Below are 27,248 nucleotides of genomic sequence, written 5' to 3' on the forward strand. Positions count from 1 at the left end.
GAGAGCTCAGAGACAGAGGGAGAGAAAGAGAAAGACTAGCTTTTGATTTGTGAGCAGAAGTGTCTGTAAGCCCTATAAATGTTGTAATGATGTATGGATGGACCAGGAGCTACGCAGCATGTAAACTGAAACCAGACTATTTTTCACAATCATGTTTTTTTCCATTTAACAGAATCTCATTTGTTTTCCTATCTCCCGTCTCCCTTTAAATGAAAGTGGGCCCTATAAAATGTCAAGGCAACTCCATGACATAAATTCATTTTATAAAATTATCCAAGTGTCAGCTTCAGTGATAGATACAATTACATAACTGTTTATTGTGATGCAGGTAGAAATAGATTCACATATCATGAAGCAGAGGAATGGATATTATTTGATCAGGCTATATATGATGGACTCCTCTGAAACAGAAACCTCTAAAAGCAAAGAACTTTTACAAAGTTTAAATTTGTGCAATATTGCATAGGAACTATACCAAGTTCAAGTTAATTATATCAGTTTGATATATCTTTTCAAGACCAGAGAAGGTGTAGGCTGTGCACAGAGGCGCCTGAAACAATCCAGCACATAACTGCAGGATGTAAGATGCTGGCAGGTAAAGCATACATGGAGCACCACAATCAAGTGGCTGGAATAATATACAGGAACATGTGAGCAGAATATGGACTGGAAACCCCAAGGTCAAAATGGGAAACACCTCCGAAGGAGGTAGAGAATGAGAGGGCAAAGATCCTGTGGGACTTCCAGATCCAGACTGATAGGATGGTAATGGCGAACCAACCAGACATTGTAGTGGTGGACAAAGAACAGAGGAAAGCCATTGTGGTGGATGTGGCAGTGCCAAGCGATGGGAACATCAGGAAGAAGGAACATGAGAAACTGGAGAAATACCAGGGACCTGGAATACCTGGAAAGACCTCAGACCTCTCAGTTCAGAAAAGCAGTTTTTCGGAACAGCTAAGATACTGCAGGACCCTCAAGCTCTCAGGCCTCTGGTAGAGGACACGAGCTTGGAGGAGAAACCACCCGCGGAGGGTGAGAGGGGCGTTTTTTTTAACGTCAGAACAAGGTCACTTTAAATTCAGCTTCAACGTTGACAACTTACACTATTTTTAGAATAAAATGCTATGTTTATGCACTAATCAAAAACTTCACAGTATAAGTACATATATCTTTGAGAGATGACAAGGAAGCACATGTAGAACAATATTAGTCATGGCCTAGAATTATGCACCAAAGTCACTTTACTCAAATTCAAATTCTTTAGTCACAAATACCATGTCACAAATACAGTAAGAGTACACAACTCTTTGTGAGGAGATAGCTATGTCGTGTGTATTATTATTTTTTTTGTAGTAATACATAAATAGAACAGATAAGGCATTTAATTATGAAAACAGAAAGCAGTTGCGATCGTGTTTGATGCTCTGCTGTAAATCGTGCATTGGGCGGGAAGAGCATGACATTTCTAAACTATGGCTGAGCAAACAGCGGCCCCTGGTCCATGGACAGGGCTTGAGAAGGGCGTGCTTGTGGACACTGCTGCCTGAGTGGGCGACGTGGCAGGATAGCTTGGTCAGACGGGGTGTCTCCTTTTCGGTTCCACTCAAGGAGGCACACAGGCCTTAATAAACTTTCTTGTGTTTATTGAGGCCTGTTTCACCTGTAAGGATTTAGCGAGAGCAGCTGAGCCTTTTGAATATTGAAAAGACCGTAAGAAAATCCAGAGCAGCTTTTTCTACATGCCCAGATCTTGACAAATCTGGATAAAGTGGTTCAAGAGTCCAAACACTGCTAAGTTCTTTTATTCCACCATAGCCTAGGCCTCCTCTCTTCTTGACAGATAAGATAATTAAGGTACCGGTAATCTTGGCTCTGTCAATCAGACTTCTCAAGCTCATAGTTTAAACTGAGAATTACACTAAATGGAAAGGCTTCATTATCACCAGAAAAGCAATCTGGATGAGATGGCTTGACAGCTAATTTGGGCATTTGAAGTTGTTGAAGCTTTTGTCAAGTTCCTTAGAGCTTAAAAAAAAAATAGAAATAAAATACTGTATGAATCCATCGACACAAATTTCTAAAAAATAAAGCAGATTTAATGTCTTAAAAAACTTCCTGAGTCTAAAATAAGGGCTTGGTAAAGGTGGCAATCTGACATCTGACTGGAGAGAAAAGGAAAAGAATACATGCTAGCTCTGGTGAGACTTTTGCACAGGTGCAGTGGGTCAGGGTGGGGCACTGATCCCACATGGCAGGAAGACAAAGAAAAAGGAAGAGCAGGGCCTGGAAAAAGAGGTTTTCTAATAAACACAATACAACGAAACATGCAATTCAAAACACATGCACAAAAAGTATCTCAAGGGCGAGAAGCATGACAAAACAAGAGAATAAAAAAAATACCATGTGACTTTACTGATGCAATGTCTTATTGTTGTTCTAAATCTAACTACACCACAGCCTATTTCATATTGCCTTTCAGCAGTTAATTGGACACTGCTCCTCTACTTATCTGATGACTTTATAGTAAAAATACGGAGTCAGATCACCATCATATATTCTTTTCTTTTAAACCTACTTACACTGTTATTTTCGCCTCCATGTGAAATGGTAATGGTATAAAAATTAACAGAAATCTGATAAAAAAAATATGGGCTGCATGGATGGTTGTGTAGCAGTTTGCACTTTTGCCTCATATCCTGGTTGGGACCTTTTTGTCTGGAGTTTGCGTCTTCTACTCCTGCATTAATGGTGTCTCTAGATCGTCCCTTTTTTTGTGCATGCGGGCCTTTGCCCAACAGTAGCTGGGTTGGCTCCAGTTGTCCCATGACCCCAAAAGGGATTCAGCAAGTTCTGAAGATAAATGAATAAATTGATGATTAAATATATACAAAAAAGCATACTACATCTAATATTTGATGCCACTTTTAACATTTCATAAGTTTGACACTGTTTTTTCCTTTAAAAATGTTTTAGTTTTCATTTAAGGATATTTATTCATAGTTGCAATTGAATGGCAAGAGTGAAGTAACAATTAATTTTTTCACCTGTATTAACTTTTTATCCTTTTTTGGGGGAGGGGGGTTTCTTATGGCAAATAAAAAAAAATCAATGAAGAATAAATGTATGACAGTCATGGAAAAAAAACATAAGCCATCAACTCAACTTACCAATGAAAAAAAACAATTACTATTGATAACATTACAATTTATTTACAAGGCACTGCTTTAAACTCACAAGGTTGCTCAAAAGTAAATAGCATACTCAGATCAATGAGAGTAGCAGCTAGCAGTAACTGAGTTTACCCAACCAGAGAAGTGGAAGGAGAAGAAAGACCACAAAACAGAACAGGTACAAATACCGGAGGCAGCCAGACAGTAGGCTATGTCCTAGCTTTCATATTCAATCAGGATTTCACTTTCTGTAGCTTAGGAGTTTTGAACCAAGGCCAGCGTGCTCAAGGCTTGGGGGAGGTCAGATTTGATAATCACACTATGCGCCAGCAAACTTGCTATACAGAAATCCCCCCGTATTCGCGGCGGTTAAGTTCCTCACCCCCCCAAAGAATAACAAAAATCTACGAATAATTGACACTGTTTTAAAACTCCCAGAGCCTTATGTGAGCCTTACTCATTAATACAGTAAGAGTCTTGTAATGTATAGTAATGACAAAGTACATTTTAGTTTTTTACATAGTAATGTTTATTAACAGTAACAAAAAAAAAATTCTGTGAAATATAGTAATATGGAAATTATTACTGTACATGTATTACAGTATTATTAACTGCCGTCTATGGCCATTCCTCCACTCTTCGCACTTCAGGAGTCGGGAGATGGTGTCGTATCTTCTCCGGGCGTGTTGGACGTTTTTTTTATGTTCGTTATGAGCATAGTTATCGGCAGCTGGCTCAGTTGTTCTTTCATACTGGTGAAGAGGATTTTGTATGTTGACATAGCAGAATCAATTGCATTTGAGAACTGTAGCGCACGAACCATGTAAGGGTCCCACGATTTAACGTTCTCCTGCAGTTGTTTTGCTGCTTGCACGAGATCAGCCAACCGTTCAAGAGTTAGACCTTCATCCTCTTCATCCTCTTGTGTTGGGTCTTCCTGGTCCTCTGTTCCGTTTTCACTGGCGGAGTGCGTCAGCTCAGCCAAATCTTGATTAGTCAGAGGCTGCGAGTGGGCATCAACCAGTTAATTGAACTCTTCGTGGGTTCTATCTTTTCATGCAGAGTCAGAACCTTTTCCTGCAATTTGGGTTCATTTCCAGAAGCTGGAGATGATGCAGGGCGTTTGGATGGCATCTTAAACGCTTTAAATTAAATCGTTATTCAAAATTCGCAGAATGAGCGCTGTTCTGCGTCTCACGCTTGTGACGTCACGTCATCTGCGGCCAACCGGGAATGGGTGGGGCGCGAATATTAAACCGCGAATGGGCGGGGGATAACTGTACGTCTGTCTGCTGTGTCTTTGACTGGTCTGACTGACTTTTTGAGATGCTTTTGAACCAAATCTTGGCCAAATTTGATTTGATTTATCCCCCACCAGTTCAAACACCACAAGCACAATGCCCAGATGGACAAGTTGGACATAGAGTTAGATTGAGCTGCGACTGTGTCAGTCTGTGTCTCATAACTGCCCTAGTTTTCCTCCCCACAAAGCTCCAAATATCCACTCCGTCTGATCTCCTCCTTGTTGAAACTTCTACAAGGAGCCCATTTCTATACTAAACTCCACTTGCACAATGATTATAACCAAATCATTATCCGGAAGACGATAAGTGGAAGACGGCTTTTATTACCCACTTTGGACACTTTGAATATTTGGTTATGCCACTTGATCTAACAGCCCAGCTACATTTTAGGCCATGGTGAAAGAAGTTCTTTGTGTTTTCCTGTATTATTTTAATTTTGTCAAACTTGATAACATCTGGACCAGCCTGACTGTGTTCATCCTGTTCATTTGGTTTGCAACGTTTGTTGAAGAATCATGTGTTCGTTAAAGATGGAAAGCGTGTGTTCCTTTGTCACCTTTTTTGGATACATCTTGGGTTTTAAAATGTTACTTCTGGTGGCCTGAGCTGGACCATGATACATACACCTGTGGAGAAGATACATACACCTTTTCCAAACTTTTTTCTGGGTGTGTTGGTGGTAAATCCTATTCTCTGCCTAAATCTGGTATTCTTCATTCTCTCCCCAAGTTTCCTACTGACACTGATTGCCGATCTTCCGAGACAAGTTGTTTTCCGGCTGCATGGCATTCTAGTGGACAAGATCCCTGATAGGGGTCCTTGACTTACATCCCAGGTTTGGATGGCATTCTTTTCCTTACATGGCGCCATCAGTCTTTCATCTGGTGTTTACCCCAGTACAACCGCCAGACAGGGTGCTTAAATCAGGAGCTGGAATTTATGCTAATATGTGTTGCTGTGCAAAGCCCAACTCCCTTGGCCCAAAGTCTTACTTGGACAGAGTATGCACACAAGTCATCTGCCCTTGACCATTTTTCCTTTGAAATGCTTGAACGGCTTCTCCTAAAACGGTGGAATACAACATTATGCACCCATCAAGTCTGTTTGGCTATCAAATAAGAACGTTCCTTTTAGGGTTTTTCAAGAAATTTTCCCCTGTGTTCATGAGTCCATTTCCTGTCCAGCGTCTCTTCAGCCCATAGGCTGCAGAGTTCTCTCTCCCCTCCGTCATTAGGTCCATTCTTTTTTTCAATGTGTGACAGCTTAAACCCATTTCTGTCATATTCCCCCCAGCTTGTTGTTTGTTTTTTTCTGGATCCTACTGGATCCACTGTTATGGATTCCAGTATCTTGTTGACTTGGAGAGTTATAGTCTTGAGGAGAGGTCCTGGGTTTACCGCTCCTGCATCCTTGATCCCACTTTCGGGATTTCCAATGTGATCGGCTAGGTGAATTGCCAAGGGGCACCTGTTGAATTGGGGATAAGGATGAACAAAGTTTTCTTTCTCTCTGCTACCCTCTCCTTTCTGTTCTTTCTCCACTGCTACTGTTTCTCTGCTGATCTTCTTTTCACACAGGTGCTTGGAGTTAGGGTGGGGATCCTGACACACCCACTAGTCATCAACCTACCTAACTTGCCAGTATTTAAGACCTGTCATTCCAGTCACAACCCGGCTCAGTTAGCAGTGTGTGGGACTGGCGCAGGGGAAACCAGGGTTCATTTCACAGGGGGTGCGATGAGCTTCATCCTTGGGAAAGGCCTTTCTTGCTACTGCCTAACTATGTAGAGACTAGAGGACCCATGTCTGGGTCACCCTGTGCCAGTCCCCAGCCTAGATAAAATAGAGGGTTGTGTCAGGACTGCCATCTCGCATAAAGATTTCTGTCAAACCACCTGAGCAAACCGGTTAAAGCTGATCAAGCTGTGGTGAGCCCTGAAGGGGTTTGCAACAACTTACATTAAACCTTTGACTTTGCTCCTCGTTCCCAGGCTGTGTCATCTGGACTCCTCCAGCTCTTCTGTCTAAGTTCTGTCTAAGCCTCAGTCTAGATTCTCAACAGTCACTTTTTTTTATCACCACTCATAAGAAAAAAAAGCTTTTATTTCTGAATATTTTGCCTACAAAGAGATGGACAATTCATTGGGTTTTTTTGTATTAGAAACTTCTCTATCTTGTAAAAGGGCTCTAATTTTTGGTAAGTGCTCAATGATCTGTGAAAATCCTCAGCCATTCAGGTCATTTTACCACATAACTATGTTCTTTAAGACAAGTGGACTTCAAAAGGTTCATCTGCAAGTTTTTTTGACACTCGTCTGACTAGCTTCTCAATCCTCAGAGACTTCAGATTCTGTCTAAATAAGTATTTCTGTGTTTGCATTTATTTGGATTCAATCTGCTACAATCCTCTACAACAGATGATTCGGAACTATATAACAGCAAATGTTAGCACTTTGAACCAGCGGTGCATCATTACAACACAAAAGATTGTGGATTTATCAAGCATGTTTTTCTTCCTGACTGGTTTATGTCAATCCCAACAGGAATGACTAGAACCTCAAAAACAATTTTTTAAAAATGGTCCGTCTTTCTTTGCTGTGGTGATAAGGAACCTTACATAGAAACTGTGACAATGGTTTTTAGCTCATTCTTTCCAATGATCAGAAAAGCTGTGGTCATGATCCTGGCTACAGCCTCCTTGCTGAGCCACCAGGGAGACATCTATTTTTTAGCCACTTTGGGTCCAGCCCAACTTGCAGATAAAGCCCTTGGCAGAGATTGAACACAAAAGTGACTGTTGCTTAGGGAGAAATGGAAGAAGTTGCAGTCAGGTGTTCAGGCTCTTGGCTACAGTCTGCAGTCCTTCTGCTTCTGATTAACCTTTCTAATATGGAGCAACTATCTATGTTTTTTACAGTGAGGTTTAAAGAAACAGAACGTTTAAAATCTGCCCCTTTAATGAACATTCTGTCTGCCATTTTCCCTATTTTATTTTTTAGCTTTCATTTGGCCATTTTTGTGATTTCACAAGATTCTCATAATATTACAATACTTTCAATGAAAATTCAAGGGTCATTTGTATAAAGGCACTTTGACTAGAAAAACAATTTCTTCTGGCAAGCATGCATAGGTTTTAAAACTCACAATACATCAGAAATCAAATATGTACAAAGAATAGGGTGGAACATGTTAGTGACTCAGTATTTTGTGGCTTTGACTTTTGTTTTTTGTTTTTTTAATCAACCTTTCTTCCACTGCGGCTCATCTGTTAAATTTCCAATAGTTCTACTCAGTTTAAAAATTCCAAAAAACAAATTATGAACACGGAAAGAGAAGAAAAAGCTGTTTTCCGAATACTTCAAGAAACCAGTCTATTTGCTGTAGAAGGCGGCAGAGGGAACCTCCTCTTAGAAACAATCGTCTGTCTGCAAGAGAGCTGTGTGCCAGTGAGCCAGACTGACCAAGTGGAAAAAAAAAATCAAAGGGCAGAAACTGAAGTAGACTCAGAGACAGAAGTGGGAGAATTGCTAAATTGACAGGTAGATAAATATACTGTTAAAGTAGAGAAACGAAAAAGCCAAAAAGGAAAATAAATCTAATTTATTATTTTTATTATTTGTTATTTTTCTTTTTCTTTTTAGCTTTTCGTGTGAAACTTAAATGTTTAAAGCAACTCACTGTCCTCCTTGTATTTTGTGATTAAGGACAGCAAAATCAGAAACTTGGCAAGACCGCTGCCTTTATGGCTAAATATGGGCCACCTGCAGACAAAAAATGGGCCAACCTGTATGGGCCACTCACCTAGCCCTAATAGTATATTTCACAACTAGTGTAAATAGACTCACAAGAAACTTAATAACTTTGTCTCTGATTTTTTTTTTTTCACTTATGCGATTGCACATCACTTCCCAAGAATTGAAGAAACAAACTCTGGGAGTTTTGAATAAACAAATACAAAAAAATATATAATTTAAAATATATAATTAAAAATTTTTAAATACTATATAATTACGGTAGCTTAAAGTATACAACAAAGCATGTAAACAAGTGACATTAACTTATAAAACTAAGATATTAAAAAATCAAGAAGGCACAAAAATAGGATTTTTTTCTGAGAGGTTCTTCCAGAAGTTCTTCTTTGAATGATCACTTTAACCCAGACATGGAGATGTGATTACCGATGCTTTTGTAGAACTCTTCATAGTAAATAAGCCTGATATCTCAACATAATCTGTGTCTTCCATGCATTGTAAATGACATAATCACCGACACTGCTCCGTGTAGCGATCAGACTAAAAGCAGCCGCAGCGTCAAGATCAGGAACACATTTTTGGACAGGCGGCCAATGAAAATTTGCCACGCAAATTGCGCTCGGTGTGAACGCAGCTTTAGAAGAGATGGCCAGTGAGCTGGGTCTATTGGAGGAGGAGAAGCACTTGATGCTGCAGCATCGCTTCTGGGTTGCACTGCTGAGGTGGAGATGACTGGAGCGGCTCTTGATGCTGCTCCATTAGTGATTGGTTGGGCTGTTGATGTGTAAGATTTGCAGAGGACAGAAAAACTTCAGCACAGCGTCTGAGGATAGATGAGGAGTATGTGACACCAGTCTAATTAACACTTCAAAAATAGAAATAGTGATAAAATAGAAAAATAAAATAAAAAAACCCTAGAGATATGTGTGCAGTGTAGACTATTCTGTAATGATTTCCAGTGTATTGTACATGATAGTCATTTATGTATAATTTTAATTTTATTGTCATTACAGTGGAATGCAAAGACTCAGTAAAAGACAGCATTTGTTATGCATAATGACTTTAATACTGACGAAAAGATACATGATAAATGCACTGTAGACAATATCAACTGTAACACAACAAACAGCGCTAAGCTTATGACTGTTGAAATAATGAATAGAATTTAAATTGACATTTACGAGCTAGAAAAATGAGAGAAACCCACAATATCGACATCATACCACCTGATCCAATACTTAGACATTTGTCTCTGGATTATAAGGTAGGGGTTGTTACATAATTATTTCCATAACAAAAGGACCTTCCATAACATATTCATTATTGAAGTTATGCTGATGGCTAATGATGCTGACAATCGTTCTGCAACAGCAAAATAATATTATTAACGGATTGAAATCAACCTTGTTTCATGTGCTTCTGTCTTTCTTGTGTTTCTCCTCCTCCTCTTTTCTTTTATTTCCTTCCCTGGGCATCAGAAAGTTTTGGATGTTGTGACATTTTAATTGAGTGAATCTCAACTAGAAGGCAACAAAAACTGAGCAGGCTTTGTATGCGCATAAATTAACATGGGCATAATAATGACTAATTAGTTTTAGGAATAGTTCATTGCTAGAGTCAATGAGTGGGGGTTGCCCCTTTTTCTCTTCCTCCCTTCCTTTCTGGCACCCCCTGGATCAAATACCCATGGCTGCGGTGTGCAGAACCAGGCATAGCTCAACGTGGGCATGGTATGTGATTCTTCTTCATCACTCCAACTGCCTTATTTTTCTTCGCATTTTACAAGTTTCCACGGGCAATACTGCCATCTATCGGATTTGGGAGGGTATCCTGGAATAATTGAATTAAGTCTCGCCATGTATATTTGTTTTAATTCAGGAAACTATTTGTTATTTTGATTTTAGGACACGTACACTCCTGGATAGCCTCGGCTTTTGGTTCCAAAAATGGAGTTATGTTTTAGGGTATGTCAAGTTGCCATAGCAACTCATGCTCTAAACATAACCTGGTCTGGAGCAGGTATAGTTGAAAGTTAGTTTGTTTTCAGAGAGGTGAAGCAGCATGGCGTGTCCATTTGAACATGATCTAGTGGATGAAGAAGCTCAGATAATACTTTTTCCACCGTGAGAGGGTGATAAGTCCACATATGGATGTTCGAAATATAAACTTTTTTACAATATTCTAACTTAATTCTTTCCTTCAGTTAAGATAAATAATTTTTTGAGTTCAGTCAACTTTAAAATAACACGTAGTTATCAGACATTTATTTTACATTCCTTCAAATTAATTCAATTAAGTAGGTGTAACTGTTAGATCGGCAGTGCAAGGAATTGTGGGATACCATTCCCTTTGCCTGTCTGGACGGATTTGGGTACAAGTGTAAATTTGAGTTGTATAAACAACTATTGAGTTGGATAGACGTAAGAAATTAGGTTGAATAAATTTAACTCAGTTACTTGTTACCAATAGAATCAATTCATTTCAATCAATGTAATTGGAAATAAGATAGAAACTCTTGCGTTTACTTTGTCTGTTTTTTTTCTCGAAGCAGAAACTCTTTCTTTTGCTGATACAGCCGTATTACTTTTTTGTTGCACATATAATCTTCATACGCCGTCATTAAAATCTCAGACTCCGTCTCACTAAAGTATAGCGCTCTCTTTTTTCACCACGCGTTTGCATGGTGACTCGGGATATCGGCGATCCATTGAGAATGTCTTTATGTACTTGACGTGCACGTGCATTAACCCAGGGTTACCAAGTCCAGCGTAATTACGCTAACTCATATCCGGTCTTTCGGAACCGACATACCCAGAGTAAGCAAGTTCAGGCGGATTTTACCCAGAGTTCAGAGTTAAAGTCAGGATAGTTAAAAGATGCTTTCTGAAATACCCCCCTTAGTTTTTTATTAGACAAAAACTACTAAAGCTATTGCTACTATAAAGAAAAGGCACTCAAGATCTGGGAGTGAAGTTAATACAGACTACAGGATTCTTCTTATGTTACATTTATTGTGATCTTTGTCAAGGAAAAGGTACTTTGGCTCAAAAAAAAAAAGGTTAACCAGGGAGTAAAATGTTGCACTTTAGAGACTATTGTTGCTTGTGTTGGATTGTTAACGTTTTTAACCTACATTTTCTAAGGATTTCCAGCTCGGAGACTGATGTCAGAAGTGGAATCGGTGGTTTTGTAAATGGATATTCGTGTGCGTGTCACTTTAAGAGTCGGTCTTCGGGTGGCTTCTTGATATTAATAGAGCTGCTGTGTCTTCCTCTTGTGACGTAATGCCCACAGCCTACAGAGACAGGCAAAGAAATCCTGTCACAGTAAAGCGATAACACTGGTCTGAAAAAAGAAAAAAAAAAAAGATAACGCACTGCTGTGTTTTGGTTTCCTGCAAGCTGCAGATCTGGGCGGGTAATTGACAAACTCTAGCATCGGAATATTGTATTGGCTGAGCCAAACTCAGTCATGAATCAGTCTTTTTTTTTAAGTCTAGTTTTATGGACGAAGCCTTAACTATCTCTCCCTCTCAGACCAAAGAAAAAAAAGCCAAGACACAGTCACACCGTCCGACATCATCAACAAACAAAAACACCAGAAAGAGACGAAGCAGCCTGCCAGCCACCATCTTAACAGGGCACTGAGAGACACACAACACACTGAGAAAAGACGCTAATGCTTATTTTGATCAACAGGTAAGCTGCACTGAAGGAAACTCTTGCAACACAAATGCACCCCGGGTGTCCAACCCTACTACATGATACGAGGGAGGGGGGGCTTAAAAAAACAACAATGTGACGGCGATGTGGGTTGTAGACGGCGAAACGCGTAAGAGAAGTGGGGAGACGAAAGGGGCATGATTGGCAGACGAGAAAGAAATGTTGCTGTTAGCCGTTCGTAGTTTTACGACGGACAGCAGTCGGTTTGCGTCTTATGTAACTAACGGCCTGAGCAGTGTCGCTGAGGAACGAGGGATATGCTGAATGAGAGGGAGCAAAAGAGCTGCACCGCTTTCAGTTCACATGGCAATTTCCATTTAGGTTAGGATACACAAACGCTACACAAATACAAATTGAAGGGAGGAGGGGGGGGCTACCGGGAGCTGCTACTGCTGTGACTTAAGTTTGAAGCAGCAACAAAGGGACGCGGAGTGACTTAGTCGCCACAAGTAGGTCTGTGTTTTCTCTAAGTTTTGTTCTTATTTTTGTCTTCACTTTTTAGAATGTATGTGGCATCTTGATTAATTGTGTTCGGCGGGGTTTGTGTGACTACAAAGTAGTTATCGTTTAATTTCAGTCAGGTGCGCTACTTTTTCCTACTCTCTCATTGATAAACTACCCCCCCTCCCCATACAAACTGAAAATTCAAGTTCAGCTTTCTTACTTCTGATAACAAAGTGGAAGAAATAAAATTGTGCTTTTTTAAAAAAACTCTACGGTTAAATTCAATATAGTTTAAACAAATGTAGTTTATGATAAAAAAAAATAGACCCTGTTTTTGGCACTTTCATTGTCGCGAGGAGGAGCGCATGGTGGATGCGAATTGTCGCAAAACCCATTTGTCATTAGCTTTGAAGAAAACTAGTATTTCTCCAACGATTTATTATTATTTTTTTCTATTAATATATATTTTTTAAATTAACGAGTGATGCCGGGAAGCCTGAGTTGCATTTCCACTCAACTTTGAAGAAAGTTTCTTAGCTGCCCCCCCTCCTTTCTCTTCTCTTTCTTGTAAGAAACTGTGATGTTCCTTTGAGATAAGGGAGCTGGGTAGGCATGACAACTCTGTGGGGACAGCAGAGTATGTGAAGCCAGTACAATGAAGCACACATTGCTAGGAAGCTTTTTACTCACTCCTGCACCACAGTTTACAAAATCTGAGCCCCCAAAAAGCCCTTCACCTAATTTATTATTATGCATTTAACTGCATATTTTATTTCTAATAATCCAATTATTTGCATATAGGAAAGTCCCATTTGAACCCATTTTAAATCCATTTCAGGTTCATTTCTTAAAACCAAATTAACATCGACGGCTAAAATAAGTTTTATTCAATCCGAAAAAGTTAGTTAATACTGCTGGAGGATACAGGCAGTGTATTAAAACTGTACAGTTTTTGATTTATCCAAAAAATATATAAATAAATAAAGCCCACTTTTACTCTATTCAAATTTTTTTTTTTAAACTTAGCAAAAATAAATAAATCCAAGCTTTTACTCAAACTCGTGATCATGTTTGTTTTTGTGTTTTATTTTTTTTAAACTGATAGTGTAAATATTAGAGACGCAACGATTCACTTCCCGCAAGAAATGGTTAAAGCCCCAAATTTGGGTCATGGTTTGGTTTCGGTTCGATAGATGACTCGTGTATTACAAAAAAGCAACATCAAAAGAAAAACTCTGGAGAAATCTTTTCCTTTTTTTAGAGCTTTAATAAGCAAATGGATTTGTTTTCTATCATTTCTTGTGATAGGTGAAAGCAGTTCTACACGTTTTGGGGCTATAAAACTCTTCGCTTTATAAACTTTTCTCAGAGAGACATGAACATTTTCACCCTTTTCCGTAAATATTTCAAACTGAACGCATGGAAGAGATTGAGTGACAAAGTTGATAGCCAATCAGGACTCAGAACACAATGCGCTGTAAAAAAATACATTAAAAAAGCAATGCAAATTTGCTCTGAATATATCCGCAAAACAGCTAGAGACCTCGAGAGGTGAACTAACAATAAGTACATTGATGCTTTTACTGTCAACATGCAGCAGAGATGCGACAATTCACTTTTCGAAGGGTCCGGTTCAATGGTGTAACATACGGTTCGGTTTTAAACCAACCATCCCTAGTTAAACTTAGCTCAGCTACTTTGATCATCGTCAAAGCACCTCAAAGCAGTGAGGAAATAATGCTCATGTGCTTCTAATCTATGAGTAGTTCTCATAAAAACTAATGAAGTCAGTAATATTTTCAGGCTTTGTAGGTCTGTCCAGTCTGCGTTTTGGCTTTTGATGTGACCTGCCACTCCTGTGTTACGTGGTCAACTCCCTAAAATAAAATAAATAGATACAAATCCTTTTTATGTATTGGTGTTGTATAGCGACATTTAAATGGGACTGTTTTCTAGTCATTGGATATTATTGTATCTCACTGCCCCGTTTGGAGCTGCTTTAAAACATGTGAAGAGTTGACAACTTCCTAAAGAGAGTTGCTTCCTTGTAAAGCTCATTTTCATGAATGTGTGCGTGTGCGCATGGTCCACATGGACAGACGCAGCTCGATCATATGGCTGCAATATGTGAAGTCTCTGTGGCTGTGGGGAGAAAGTTTAGGGAGAGAAACAGTGGAAACACATGGAGTGAGGAGAGTCAGAAACGTCCTGTTCAACTAGCTGGAATGTATCTCCCGTCTTTTATTGATGGTTTGATATCCTGGAAGACATGAGGAACAACTGTTCTGATTTTTGTGGGCTGCCATGAATTTGTCTCTGGTCATTTTAAAGCAGGAGCTGCATTGTAGAGGCAAAAAAAAAGAAGAAAAAAAGCATGTGGAGTGTTAAAAAGTTCCAGCAACCTCAAGAAAATTGTGTGAATATCTCTGGCAGATTTCTTTGTATTTATCTTTAAGATGCTATAAGGGGAGCTAAATTTAAAAGAAGCATCATAAAGGTGGAATAAAACATAAATTGCATACATAATTAACAACTGAATCAAAGTTAAAGGGAAAAGTTGATAATTCGGTTGCTGCTGAACCACATTAGATTTAAAAAAAAATGTTTTGTTTAAAAGCTTGCTTTGCTACAAAAGCAGCACAGAAATATCCAGAAAGAGATAACTGAAAGAGATAATAATTCCAGAAAGGTAAAATAAACATGAAATTCAAATTTTGATGTACATAACACATTTCCAGATTGTCGAAAGAGCTCTCAGCTGATAATCACTGAACATCTCCATCCACCACTGCTGCCTCCTATGTGAACAAACCCTACATCATGTGCAATTCCAAGAAGAATTATTATGAAAGAGTCAGTGTTTTTGAAACTCACAACTCCTAATCATTTCTAATCTCTAATCCCATTTACTTTTGATTGCGACTGTCCCAACTATCGTTGTTTCCAATAAGCAGCAAAAGATAGCATCTATTAGAGCAATAAGCTGCTATTCATCTCGGCCCTGCCTGCAGTTCAGATAAAGAAAAACACCCATTTGTCATGGATAGTTTATTTAAAGAAAAAAAAACCTTCTTCCAGGCTTCTGGCTTACTTGGCTTTCAATTGTGTTGCTAGCATTTTTTGTTCTTTTTTTTTTAAACCCAGTCTCCTGTTTTGCTCATATTTCAAGGTCACAACTGTTTTTGACTTATTTTACTGTCCGAGCATATTGTTTTGGGCCTTTCATGACTTTTTATTAGCTGCCTGCAGGGATCTGAGTCCATGCTCATGTTACATTTACTGGAACTAGAAATGAGCGTCTGCTAAATGCCCAAAATGTCATCCGCACTATATAGAGTCTTGTTTAGGCTTGAGTGGGTCTCCAACATCTTTGTTCTGTTTTAGATTAGAAGATCTACATTTTTGATGGCCTGCAATAGATAATCAGCACGTGGTCTTGGTTAACGGCAAGAGCCCTTTTTTTGGTCCCCTTTACACAGATATCCTGGATATGAGACAGTTTGTCTTGCTGTAAAAACGGATGGATGGTGTTTTAGTGAACCTTGTTTTTACACCCTCCAAAAACAACAACAACAGGTTTTTGCTTTGTTATTAGAAGTAATAAGAAAATCAATTCCTGCTTTTTCTGTTTTGACTCTTTTGGGCTGCTAGTAAATGAAACCTGCTGGCATGTTGTTGTTGTTGTGTGATGCACTTTGAGTTGTGAGTGCTGACTACTTTGATTCAGCAGTGTGTGAGTCACCACAACACTTCCTGCACACTGGCATGTTCAGTTATCAATCACTAAGTTGAAGATTCTTCAACTTCTGACAAAGATTAAAGGATTTTACTAGACCTTTGTCTAAGTAAAGAAATAAATCAAAGTATATTTTAAAAATTAATTTCCTTTTCTTTTTGTATTGCAGCTTGATGATGTGTTTGCTGTGCATTTAAAGTGGAGTTTTTTTGCATTTATATTTTCCATCTGATAAGGTTCCAAACTTTCTGCTATTTGCAAAATATCTTTTTATTTATTTTATAAATTAAAATGCTTAAGGAAAAAAAACTCCTGCAATGTTGCAGCATGTCAATGAAAGAAAAAGAAGTGTGATAATTCAGGTAATGGTTCAGCTAGTACGAAAATGTTTAATCTAGCCCGGGAAAAATGTGCTCTTAGTGGTTCCACATAAGGTTCATGTCAACAAGATTTGAGGACTTTTCTGATGTAAAGTCTGTTGTACGAATCGGTCAGATGCTCTATGAAAATGACACAAATTCACAGAAACATTCCAGACAAGAGTCACACAACGATCAGAACTTGTGTTTCTGAGTGTGTTTTGAATCCTATGAGGACCGCTCCATCTGTGCTCATGTGCAGGCTTTCACACAACACCCGGCGGGCAGACACTGAAAATGAACTATGGAAAAATGTGGCAGTGGCATAAGTGGCATGAATTTCAATGTGATTTACTTTGTAAGCCTTTTATGTGTTGAGGCTAAAAAGGCTGCATAGCTTGTACAATTTGAGAGCACAATTTCCTCAGGTACGGGCTGCTAAATCCAGCCAAAACGTTACTTTATTTTGAGGTCTTTTTTTTGTAGTATTTTTTGTGGAATCTGCTTGGGTAGTGTTTTTTTCTTGAGCCTACTAATAGATAATTTGGATAAGGTTTCCACTGCAGGTGCTGCTGTGAAACAGCCCATCTGTTAAATTGTCATTTATCTTTTGGTATGTCATACAATCTAACATGGCTCTTTTTAATATTAAAGCAGCAGAGGTGTGTGTCAAGACTTTTAGCTGATCAGTTTTAATGTGGTTGCTGTCTGTTAAAAAAAAAATCTCATATTTTTCATCAAAATCCCATCAGTTTCTGTGTTTCTTGTAGTTTTGCCTAATTGTGTCACACCCAATGTTGAGTTCTGGTTAACATTTCTCTCTCCCAGGTCAGGCCTTGTTGGTAGATGGTGATCTTTTTCTTTCTTTTTCTGACATTTATCTTTTCCCTTCAAGGTCACATCTAAATTTGCTGTTCACCTATGATTGAATTGACTTGCTGATTTGTTTATATCGGTCCAATCACAGCAAATTTGCTTCATGTTGACTGCATCATAGTGTCTCTTTTTTTATGGTTGTACAGGATTTAGAGATTGGTGGTGATGTTTGCTTTTTATTAACCCTTTCTGAAACACCGTAGCTGTCACTATATTTATGTCGACTTCACTACTGTAAAGTGTAGCATATCAGTGCAAGGCTGCTTTTCTCCGCTTCTGAATCCGTTGGAATTATGCTAATTGCGTAAACGGTTGAAGAGTTTTCCTAGTCAACTCTTCAAACCTAACTGTTGTCAGACATTATTGGGGTCAATAATTGATAGTAATAATTAATAAACTTTTTTTTGCATGCATGTGTCTCTTTGGGGAAATTTCTTTCTTTGTTTTAAATGGTCGTTACTGTACCTGCCGAGAGAAAAGACTCATTTTTGCCGCTTTTTTAAGCACCCGCCTGCTCACACATGCACTCACATGAAAACACACTTGCAGCAGCCCATTAGTATTGTAGTCTGGGATCAGGCTAAAACATCTGGTGGCTGGGTAACTTTTGAAAGTGGTCTTTGTCCTCAGTCTGTGCCTGCATGTAATTGTCTGGCCGTGTGTGGTTTTCTCTTTGATTGTGTCATAAGAGACGGACTTTTTATGGTGTCCCGTCAAATTAAAACAATGATTTTTAATTGCTGACATGCTTTTTTCTTTTTTTTTTGAATTAAAGCAAGTAGCCTCTCTAACCTTTTTATGTTTAATGAAGTTTGTTCTCTTTTGTCTTCCTCTGCCTGTAAACAAATACAGTCTAGAAATGGCACCGTCCCTGACAAATAGCTGATCTACTATGTACCAGTAGTTGTTTTGATGTAACTCAAGGTGACTGTTCCAATGGAGAGAAAGAAAAGAGGACGTCACAGAGATACAACATTTCTTCAAGTTTCCTCTGGTGTAGCTTGACGTTTCTATCTGAAAGGAGCAGCTGAGACAGTTTGGCAAACTTTTTACCTGTTCTCTGCAGCTTTGATTTTTTTTTTTTTTTCTCTTCTGTAAAATAATTCTGCAGGAGCCGCTTTGGGCTTCTGAGGCTACAGCTCTGAAGAGAGCTAGCTGATGCCCACAGGGCTTCACTTCAAGCCATACAACTTTGAAAAGCGTTAGACTGACTTTCCCTTACAGGAGGAAAAGAAAGCTTGAGACATTTAGCCACAGTGATTGTAATACCTCAGTGGATCCTTTTATTGTTTTTTTGAAGTTATTAGTCTGGTATTAGTAAAGAAAGAGACATTCATTTTTTTACTGCTGGAACTAGCTTGTATAACATTAAGTCAGCAGGAGCAATTCATTTACCACTTTGTTAAAACCTCATTATTTCATGCTCTAACTTTTTTGATTGAAAATACTTCTTAGTAATTTTTTTAGGGTTTCAGGTTTGGGAAATTGCTAATAGTATATATTTCCAAGCAGTTTTTTTCTAATTACATTTGAAGTTGAAAAGCATGATAGAAAGGGCAAAGAAATTCAACGTTTCGTAGAGGTACAATGCTCCTTTTAAAGTCCTCGTACACCTGGTTAATGAGTAATTTAGTGAATCAGACAACTTAATAGTGGCTGAAAATACTCTAATGCTGCATGTGTGCCACTCATCTGAGTAATACCATAACTTTTCCTGGTAAACACTTGTAGACCTTAGAAAAGATCATATTGTTTGCTCGAGTGTGAACATTATTCCAGTGTTCCCTCATTTATTGTGGGGGAGATAGGTTCTAAAAATAAGTCGCGATAAATGAAATCTGTAAAGTATAATTACAAATGTTTTGAGGCTGTAAAACCTCTCGCTAAAAAACTCGATACACTTTTTTCAGACTGACACCAACATTTTCACACTTTTCTTTCTTGTTTAAACTCTCAAAGCTCAGACCTTCGTAGAAAAAGAAGTCTAGTATTTTAGAATGAAAACAGAGATCTGCTGGTGATCAAAGGTTTACCGTATGTAGATTTGACAAGCTGGTCACATTTTGTCCTGGAGACGTGGCACGAAGGAGATTGATTTACAGCGGTCTACAGCCAATCAGAGCACTAAACCAAAAAAAAAAAAGATGCAAACGACACACTGCAAATAGCAACGGACTACTGAATCCCTTACTTTTTCTTTTACGAACTTGAATATTTTTTTTTTTGTTTAAGGTCTAGAACTGTTCTTAGATTTGAGCAGAAATATTACAACATTGCACATCAGCTTCACTGAAGCGAGTTCAATATTGGCACTACTGTGTTCTGAGCTTAAATACAGGTTTCTTTTCAAACAAATCAGTTGCCATAGTAATACATGGATAACATATAATGGCTACTGTATGATCTTAAATTTCTAAATCTTTCCCTCATTCATTCATTTTGCTGTAAACAACAGTTTTCACAGTGAAGAGTTTAGTACTTTTAACAGCTTAATAAACTCAGGGTTTTTGGTTGAGTTAATATGTCTGTAGATACTTTGCCATCAAAGTTAGGACAAATGTGGAAAATATAGCTTCATTTTTTGATAAGTTGGTGATGTGCCTTTACTAACCCCTTTAAGACCTGAGATGTTGCAGGCGACAGCTAAATGACACACACTCTTTGGTGTATTGTAACTCTTTGACCGTTTACGCCATGAAGGAGAATCAGCTGATTCTGACTCAGAGAAGAGCGGCTTTTCAAATCGGCTATGCAACAGAATGCAATATATTACTAACATAAAGTGTCAGTTGATTTATTTTAATTGTGTAGTGCATATCAGTACAAAGCTGCTTTTCTTTACTTCAAAATCTACTGGAATTACGTAAACTGTAAGTCACAGTAGGCGAAAGTATGTCGTATACTGGTGCTAAATGAACATTTCCAATAGGCCTGCGCAAAGTTATTATTATTGCGGTATCAAATTGTGTAATATGTATATCGCATAAGACGGCGAAAATTGCAATAAATGGCTACCTTAAGGCAGTGTGCTAAAAACAATCTTATGGCAGCTTGAAGTATTTAACGAATTAAATAAATCCCTTTATGCATTTAACCAATCGGATGTTCCCCTTTAATGTTAGATGTTTGCCTCCTATGTCGACGAGGGTTATTTGGAGTATAATTTAAGGTATGTTCACTCTTATTTCAAATTAAACTGTTGCAATGAAATGGAAATTATGTATTTAGTTGTTTTGCCATTTTTTCCTGTATCGCAAGTTATATTGTCATCACAATATTGATCCCTATCGCAAATCACACGTTTTCCTCATATTATGCAGCCCTAATTTCCAACACATTAGATCTGAATTATTAAATGGTCCTTGTGAGATTGTGCATATTCCTCAGATACCATTTTGTTTGTGATCCCAGGTGAGTTAATGAAGTCAAAACTCACGCTAATGTAAGACGTCAGGTTTGAAAAAAGAAAATCAACCTTCCTCATTAAATTCTTCAACTTATCCGTTACAGTAAACTTTTGAAATCACGTTTTTCGACACAATTACAAAGTGGAATGTAAATATGTAACAGTAGTTAATGTATGTCAAGATTTAATCAGCTTAACTGGTGCAAATTTTTGGGTTTAAATCCATGTAGTCATAACAATAATTTGCTTCTGAGCTCATTAAGCGGAAGCAATCCTCAGAGATTTGCCAGATTTATTCCCATCAGCATTATTCTTTTTTGAGTAAAAAAAAACATTTTGGAGTCAGCATGTTTTTTTCTAGTGTCTCAAAAAGAGGAAGTTTTCTCACATCAGCAGTCACAGACAGTCTGCTTCTCTTTCTTCAAGAATCTCATTTATAATACTTGTCATGGCCCAGTGTTTGTGCAGATATTTTTTTTTTTTAGTTTAAAATCTATCTCTTAAAGAAAATAAAAAAACTAAAAAGTCTTCTTAGTGGTGCAGAGTGTTTTTGCAAATCTCTGCAGTTAAAAGTGGACGTGCAGATATGGATGACGGAGGGAGGTGGCTCTTTTTTTTTTTCAAATGGAAATGAAGGGGGCACACATCTGGGGGTCTTTCAGACCTTTGTGCAGGAGCACCAAAAGGGTGGGTGCTAGAAGCCCATGGTCAGAAGTGTGTGTGTTGTTGTGGTAAAAGAGGGGGTGGAGGAAGGAAGGACAGATGGATGGTAAAAGGAAATGTAGTGTTTGGTTTATTAAAAGGTAAGAAAAAGGGGATGAGTAAATCGCCGTATGGAGGTATTTCTAGCTAGCTCAGGACAACAGGGGGACGGAGAGGAAACAAGTATACAAAGTTTAACTAAAAGGTGCTGCTATCAACTCAAAAGATCCCTAAAAAATGACAAAAAACTGAGCGGAAATGGGTAATAGTCGTACAAAGAAGAAAAGATGGACATCAGAAAGACAGACGTGTTTGAATCAAGTAAAGAGGGGGAATGGTGGGGCGAGAAAGGGGGCAAAAGATTGCTCACTGTGGTAGAAAACTTTACGGCTGACAGTTAAATTTTCCTCAGGGTCTATGTGTGAGAGCGCGCGTCCGGGTGTGTGGAATAGCTCGGTGGGGGGCATGGCGTTTGTTCTGCAACATGGCTTTTGGGCTTTTTACTTTTTCACACACAAGTTGTCCCTATTCCTTTATTTCTTCAGGGGGCAATTTCACCCAAGCTGTAGAAGTGGTTGATTCTTTCTCCTTTTCTTGCAAATTCCCTCTTTAAAGTGGTCAGAATGGACTCCTCTGCCGTATGAGAATGTCAGCACTTTTCCTGTTAGGGTGTAGTTTAACAAAACCAGGGCAAAGCTTGCGTGATTAAAGGTGTAATCTTTTTAAATAACCACTCCCTTTACTGTCTTGTATTCTTCCACTCACAGTGACATTCATCATTGTGTATCACAGGTGACGGAACTCACTTTCAGATACTAAACGTACATTCTATTTACCACGAGCAACTAAAAAGCTTGGGGAACTCGCCTTATAGTTATCGGTAATTATTTGAGAAGTTATGCTTTTGTTTTGAAATAAATAAAAGCGATTCAGGATGAGTTTGCCTCTGTTTTACCCTGAGGAGCACTTTGGATTTATCTTTGAAGGTTCGAAGAGCAACTTTTTGTCAAGAAGGGTAAGATCAAACAAAGGCTTTTTTTGGTTTATTTTGCTGACGATATCTCCACTTATGCTTTAGATCATTCCTTCTGATTCTATTTATGAATCTAGATCGAATGGCTAATCGAAGCACGATTCTAAAAATGTCTGAATGGCTGCTATATGTATCGGGTATGTCTTTTTATTGGATGACAGCCTTTTTTATCTTCATACTATTCTTAAATTTAAAATCATCATGTTTATATTCTATTTTTTATTATTAGGGTTTTTTTTTATAACTTTTTCAGTAAACTGAATTTAAGTTTCTTTTTAAAATATATGTAAATGCACAAAAACACTCCATAGCTTTACTTTGAAAATAAGAACCATCATTCACACCTTGCTAGATCGATAAAGATACTGAATAACCGTCGTTGCAAACATTCACACTTGAATTTTTGAAAATACTCCATTCTTCAAAAGCTTGTTATAGCCCCACACTTAAGAGCAGAAAGGTTGAAGTATTAGTAAAGTGTCTCCTGAGTAATGCTCCGTGGGAAGAGGCAGCGTTACATTTCAAATTGAATGTAAAGGCAGAGTTAAGGAAAGAGGAGTGATGGCACAAACTGGGATCAGCAGCTCAAAGAGTGGAACAAAAGTTTGGGGGTTTGTTTAGCTCTGTGCTGTACATTAGCCCTTTAAAACCCATGGAATATGGAGACAAAGCTCTTAAGTTGAGTCAATTTGAGAGTGAGGAAGTTTGGTCACAACAGCTGCAGCTCACACCTCTATTCTCTGCTCACTTGCTTTATGGCTTCACACTTTTGAGGCTGTGAACAACAGTTATCGGGTCCAGACCATAAATGACAGCACGTGCAATTTATGACTTTGATTCAATAAAAAAACAAAAAAAAACAAGTTAAATTAGCAGCTGTTCACAGGCTGTTTAAAGGGAAAAGAAAACTTTTATCTTCTTGAAATCTTTCTCAAATTAAGATTCAAACAGAATTTTAGAAAAGTGCACACACCTTACTAGTGAATTTAAAAAGTTAAAATAAATATTCATACACTAAATCCTTTAGTGAGTCATGGTGGTCCAGGTTAAAGCCCATTTTTTTGTTTTTTGTTTTTTTACACCTCCGTGTCCTGATGCTAGCAAGTGGAGCATCTGAAATCTCAGTGCAGATTTCCAATAGCGCTCAACTGGGACACACTGCTGCCCTCGGACAGCGTACAGATGGAAGGGCTCTGAAAAGAAGTAAAATGTCAACATTGTAAGTTTAAAATGTTCCTTTTGTGTGTGTGTGTGTGTGTGTGTCTGCATGCAACCATCTGAAGCTCTTCCAGACGTTTTTCCCATTGGGCCTGGTGCTTACAGGAAATGTCTGATATTCCAGGAGTGGAAATAGTGTGTGTACGCACATGGGAGAGAGTGGTGTTGAGTGGCAAGTGTGAAGCAAAGAGAATATGGGCCTGTACGCGCGTGTGTGTGTCTGTGTGGGTGTGTGCATGTGTGTGCTTGACTGACGTAATGTTTGAGCTTACCCAGACAGAGACAAACCAAACTGTGACACACACACACACGTACAGGGTGTGTGTATGCGTGGGTTTGAAAATCATCAGATAGGTCTGGCTAACCGCTCAGATGTGTGTGTTTGTGTGCAAGTAGTTTCTTACAAAAGTGCCGTTTGTTTTCCATATTTTGGGGGAAAGGACAGCTAGGCAAGAGTCAACAATCAACTTGTTGATTTATGCAGCTACTGGTTCCTTCCATTACGCCTACAACCACCACTGAAGCAGAGTTTGTTCTCCATTATTTTTGATGTATGAGATTTTTAGTTGCAGAGAACAAGGTCAGAATCAACAGTCCTGTGTTGATTTATGCAGCTCCTGCTTCCTTGGTCATATCGTACATCAGTGCAGGACATTAGCACCGTTCACAAGTAAATGCGGGTCTCCTTAAGCTGTGGTAGGTGAATTTCTCTCCTCTAACAATCACAGCAGCATTGGGAAGCTAGGGATGTAACCGGTTCCTTTGGACAACTTTCTATTTCATTATTCTCAACAACGTTAAATATTTGGTTAAGAAACACGAGTGTAACATGCTTAGAAATTTCATGTACCAGTACTTTAACACGTTAACACCGGAGATGTCACCGGCGACACCTAAATAACAGACGCAACTGTAAGTAACGTAACTCTTTGATCAATGTAAATCACCTGATTCTGATGCAGAGAAAAACAGCTTTTTATATGACCTTACATTACTAATGCATAGTGTTGCCTATTGGGACAAAGCAGCTTTTCTCCACAACAGAATCTGCTTTTTCCCGTTGATCGTGTAAACTGTCAAAGAGTTACAGTATTTTGTTGATTCACCAATGTGAACTGATTCTTTTCTTTACAATTTGCATTCATTCCGTAAGCGGTTGAAGAGTTACGGTAGTCGAAAGAGTGCCAACACTGGTAAAGGGTCAACCTTTGGACAAATGGTAACAATTTCAAAAGCTGCCAAATTTGTTTTAAGAACTTTGTTTGGGTAAAAAAAATAGTATCAAGTCTGACATTAAAGAGCAAACTTTCTCCAAAGAAACAGTGATAAAACGATGAAACTTGTTTTTTTACATGTCTAAAAAGCAACTGTCAGTATCAAGAAATGATCAGCATTACTGCTATGATTCTTCTTTAATGCATGATGAGGCACCAAAAGAAACACACTTTTATTGGAAAGTTGCAGTATTCGTCAGTAACTTCAGGTTTCCCTTTATTAAATCACAACATGAAAGCTCTAGGCGTCACTTCTAAAGTGTTCTAGTTCTAAAAAGACAGGCCACACCCACAGCTGTCGCCTAAGGACCTGAACGGTCTGGTTGTTACAGGTTACTTACACACTAGTGGGTCAAAAGATCCTATAAAAAAAGGTATGTGCAAGTTTTTCTGCCATGTTTCATATTCTAATTTGTTCAGACAGAACAACTTTCCAGAAAACCCTGTTTTACAACATCTTTAGTGAAAAAACTACTTTGATTTAGGTTAATATGTCAGCTTAATTTTCACATCCCCTCCAAATGTTGATTTAAAAAAAAAAAACAAGTTCTTAAAGAATTTAAGCTTCAAAATGTGATTTTAAGAGTCAACATGTTAAATACTCATATCTCCTAAATTTATACATCTAAAAAATAGATACTAATATTATAAACTTGGTAGATTTTAGCTCATCTCTTAAAGAAGACACCTGATTAAAAAAACTGTTTTTGGAGTTTATAACTCCAACATTTTTTTTCTGATAATGGGGGAGATAGATAGAGAAAATTAAGCTCAATAATAGCATTTCTAAATATTTATTTATTAAAATTGTTGTGAATCAGGAGCAATCAAAAAAATCCAGTTAGAAAAAGAGCATATTTGTGACAGCCAAAATATGCAGGACAGGCCATAAGCTCCCTGCTCCGAGCTCTCGGCAAGGTTGCTCTGCTCCAACGGTCCCGGCCACAACTCAAAGGCAAATTTCCAATGAATTACTGCTGCTCTGCAGAAATCATGTCCTATAAAACCACTCAGGTTTTATTTTGGCTAAAAATGCATAATAGTAATCGAGACCACTAGGAATGCTTTAAAATAGATTTCAAAAGATGAGTGGGATTTTACCACTTCATTATTTTTTCTGGAATCAGTCTGCTTGTAGCTAAGAGGCTTTCTGTAAATAGGATGAAATGTTCTGAAAGATTTGGATGACTGATGATTGATTTGGTGCTCCTCCCCCTTTTGGTTTAATCAGTTTGTTGAACATGTTCTCCTGTGAGCCATTAGAATTTCCTAGAAAAAAGGAAATTTGATATGTCATTCTTGTACCATTTTAATTAGGACTTTTGAACTCATTTCCTTTAAAAATAAAAAAAGCAGTGAAGGATAGGGTCAGTTCATCTCATTCAAAATATAGTTTCCTAAAATGCTCTCTAACTTCTGCCCAGTCCGGACAAAATAAATAAAAATAAATAAATAAATACATTTTATATTTGTGATTTAGAGTTACATACTGTTTGACATTTTAAAAATAAGTTTTAGCAAAAGATTATTAAAGTTTTTTAATTGTTCATTATTGATGGAAGTAAAGACTGCTCCTTTCTGCACCGTGCTCACGATGACTCATAAATTCTTTTCAATCACGTGTTCCCTTAAATATGCTGTGATGAGTTTCTTTAGGAATCAAAAAATTGAGTCAAAGAAAATTCTAAATGTTTCCTTCTTTTATTTACTATAGGAGATCTGTAGAACTTCAACTCTCCTTTTTTTTCCTTTTGTTTTTTACAGCATTCCTTTGCTTATTGCAGGGGTAACGTTCTAAAAATAGATGCGCAATAGACTACATTGTGAAGTAGCTATCCTCAGTTTTTCAATATAGTTTTTATGGCTTCAAACCTTCCCTACACACTTTAAACCCTTTTGCAATTTTCTTTCCTCTTTAAGAACTCTTAAATACAAACCTTATAAAATAATGAGTCCAGTATTATAGAATTATGGCAAAATTCTGCTTGCAATGAAGGATTTACGAGAATTTGACAAGCTGAACGCATGCTGTACAGAAGACAGGGCACGGAGATGAATTGATTATGGTCAAAAGCCAATGATGACGTCAAAAACAGAACGTGCAAATTTGCACTAATCTGTGAAACAGCTAGGTGGCAAAAGGTGAACATTTTTTATTAGAAGCTACTTACGTCAGCGTTTTGAAGTTTCTGTTGGGACAAAATATGACAGACACTTAGCTAAACTTAGGTTAGGGCTGGGATTTCTGAG

The 27,248-nt window shown here is 38.1% G+C and overlaps 1 protein-coding gene across 8 annotated transcripts in view; it reads left to right on the forward strand.

The window, feature by feature from the left end:
* Positions 1-11,527: 11,527 nt before the first annotated feature.
* Positions 11,528-27,248, forward strand: part of trps1 (trichorhinophalangeal syndrome I) — a 130,732-nt gene continuing 115,011 nt past the window's right edge. For 3 of the 8 annotated variants that reach the window (XM_011480778.4, XM_078954978.1, XM_078954980.1), the window contains exon 1: positions 11,528-11,926. The gene's annotated coding sequence lies outside the window, so the exon portion shown is untranslated. Of the gene's footprint in view, positions 11,927-12,034; positions 12,404-27,248 lie in introns of those variants that run through there. The other 5 variants (XM_011480777.4, XM_078954976.1, XM_078954979.1 and 2 more) reach the window with 3 other exon arrangements.

The sequence above is a fragment of the Oryzias latipes genome, chromosome 11, assembly GCF_053564925.1.
Source record: "Oryzias latipes strain Hd-rR chromosome 11, Olatipes_Hd-rR_3.1".
NCBI classification, from domain to species: Eukaryota; Metazoa; Chordata; class Actinopteri; order Beloniformes; family Adrianichthyidae; genus Oryzias; species Oryzias latipes.